Source organism: Siniperca chuatsi, linkage group LG15, assembly GCF_020085105.1.
Source record: "Siniperca chuatsi isolate FFG_IHB_CAS linkage group LG15, ASM2008510v1, whole genome shotgun sequence".
Classification (NCBI taxonomy): Eukaryota; Metazoa; Chordata; class Actinopteri; order Centrarchiformes; family Sinipercidae; genus Siniperca; species Siniperca chuatsi.
In genome coordinates, this window is record NC_058056.1 from 26389723 (window position 1) to 26393004 (window position 3282).

Below are 3282 nucleotides of genomic sequence, written 5' to 3' on the forward strand. Positions count from 1 at the left end.
TAGTCCTTAAAACCTTAACTTATGTGTTGTCACTGGTTTGATCCAGCGTCAATCCCTGAGGAGCTGCGTTAGCATTAGTGACGGTTGCGTTACCTAACGATATAGTTCCCTCAAATAATGTAACGTTATAATGAAGATGCGTATCAGAGGGGATTTAGAAGTGGGCCAGGCTCCGACATGACTGCAGACTGGTCCACTTATGAAAAGACGTTCGCTCTTCTTTAAGAACGGAGTGGAGGTCGGATCTCAATATATTACCAATGTGTCATGTCGAAGGTCAATTAAAGTTCCGGACTACTGTAAATCTGCTCATTATAAACGGGACTGTTACTGAGGGTGTCACCTCATATAGCAGTCTAACGTTAGCCCTATTATGAGATGCTTTGCTGAGGTACTTGTGGCTAGCTAGCCATGTAGCCAGCTGCGTTGAGCTCAACAGCTACAGTACTCATGTTAATATAAAAATCTGAAAACAGTGACATGATCATACACTCTCCTTTCTCCCTGTAGCCATTGTTGCTGTGTGGCGCTCAGCTGTTTTTTATAATCCACTATGAGATTTGTTTTCAACTTTTACTGTAGCTGTCTTGTCTAATGTCGAGCGCTGTGGGTTTTAATAGCATCCTTATGATTATTAAATGATGGAGGGAAAAGGGTTACCTAAAGCTAGCTAGCCATATCCTAAAGTTACCATAGATAATGTTACATGAAACACCACCACACAAAGTAACCTACATCTATAGCTAATGTATAGCTATATGTTGCAAAATTAATTCATTACTCTATCACGAAAGATCCATCACTTGATATGCAGGTTGTGCAACGAACTGGCAACCACTGGAATAGACTGGAAGGGGGGAGGGGGAGGGGGAGTGCGCCATCTAGTGGCTGGATGTTATCAATGTTAGCAGTAGCACCTTTAAGGTACTCATACCATAATGTCAAAACAAGTAATTAAAAGTAAAAGTCCTGCATTGCATGGTTGTATTATAGCCTAAAATATATAGCCTCAAATTCTGCCAAACGTTTCTTCCTTGTTTGCATACTCAAATGTGTCCATTTTCAAAAAACATGATCAGTGAGCAAATAGGAATTTTGGAAAAAAACAACAACACAATATCTCCAAAACTCAGCAACTCACACCAAAATAATCCAGATGAATAAATAGCAATACATGTAAGAGGAAAAATATGTATTTTTGTATATGTATTTTGGGGTGAATTGTCCCTTTAACCCTAAAAAACCCTTTGAGGAAGTGAAACCGGAGTGGGGCGGATAAAATCTCTAATCTTATGTTTTACTTGCCAATAATAAAAGGAGAAAGAAAAACAAAGGCTGACTGTTGTAAGATACTGAAGTGTTTAATTAAAATTTTTGTCTGCTTGGGGAGAAGCTGTAAACACAACACTGAGATATTATCACTTCATTAAGTCGTCATGGCAGAAGTGTTGGGAAAACAGTAGCCTAAAACCAAAATCACCTGAAAGATGCTAAAATGTTCCATAGAGACACCTCTCATATTTCATGTAGTCATTTCATCCATTGTTCATAGAAAAATATTGATTAGTGTACCTTTAAACAAACGACCAAAGCTGTTGTTTATCTGGTGAAGTCAGCCTCCAAATCCTACAGTTTTATCGCAGCAAGTTTTCATACAAAAGCTCAGTGAAAAGGGGTTTGGCACCATGAGAATGAATACTACGAATATGTATGCACAGTTGTACAGTTTTATAATACAAGATGTTGTAATGTCTATACTGGTCACATGTCAGCCTAATGTGAAACAGGCATCCCATAGATCATCATGCCTGGTGTTGTCTCATTTCTGTCTAAAGCAGAGAGAGAGAGCGGGACTTTTCCCTGATTGAATGGCTTCGTCCCTTGTGTTGCACACTGTTCCCTGATTTTACTCTGGATTTCAATTTCCATCACACCTGGACACTGAGAGGCCCTTTTGTGCAACGAGAGAACAATGAAGAGAGAGAAAAAGATAGCGAGTGAAAAAGAGGAGTTCGAACCTTTCCGAATATACTTTTCCTACAGCCAGACTTACATTAACCTCCTCCTGTTCCATTGTCAGAGATAGTGCAGTGCCAACAGAGAAAAAAAGGTCAGAGCTGAATAGTATCATTGCTTTCGTGAGGAAAGGAGAAGCCTGCTCGGTGCATTAAAGTGTCTGTCAGTTCAGATTGAAGACAGTTATTTGGGAAGAGAAGAAAGACGAAAAAAGAAATGTCTAATAAAAAGGCTGATAGATAAAAAAAAAAGGGAAACTCTACCTTTTTGACAGTAGGTTCACCATTAAAGCCACAGTCAAATGAAGGGTATTATATCTCCTTGAAGGAGACGTCTGATTTGCTTGCATGAGTATTCAACTGTCACCTCTCCCCGTTTCTCCAATAAAGCCCTCAGGATTTTAAGGGAGCGTTTATTAAAAGTAAGCAAACATACCTCTCCGGTTACAGTTCTATGCTGTAATAAAACTGTGTTTACTGTATCAGTCCCAGAATTATATGAGACTAAATGGTTGGCTGAGTTTATCTGCGGAGATGAAGCAGATAAGCTGTTCTGAAAATCTCCAAAGTTCTGTGACTCAACTACTGTAGATCACTAAAATAAGAATAAGTTACAGCATCAGGAGAAAAATTGGCTTTTGATACCAAATTCAATAATGATTTTTAAAGAGCCAAAAAGACACTAGAAAAGGTGAAATTTTCTTAGGAAAATTGAAGTGCTTGCTTAACTGTGCTACATGTGCAAACAGTTTAAACAGGTTAACATGTTGTAAAATCTGAACTGTTTGCAAGTGAGATGTTGTTGAGGAGTTGCAGTTGAAGTGTCAGTTGAATTTGAAGCTCTGAAAGGGTTTAAAGTGTCTGTTGACTTTTAAGAGCCAAAAGCTGAAATGTAAGTGCTTCGCATGTGTTGGAGGGCAAACAAAGGAAGATCTTGTGCATGATTGTGTTTTCTGTAAGACTTTTCTGTGAGATTGATCTGCTGTTAATGCCACTTAGGGTTTGTGTAAAGGGTTAAAACATGTACATACAGGAAGTAAAAAAATGGCATAAAAGTCATTAAAAAGTCACTGGGACTATAGTTCATTATGGGACTATGGTGCAGTTCATTATATATATATATATATATATATATATATATATATATATATGTTATAAATAATAGTGATTAAAATGGCAATTTCATTGTACTCTATATGTTGCCGTGTCAGTGTGATATTCAAACACGTCACTAGATGGCGTATAGCGCTTGGGAGGATCCTAAAAC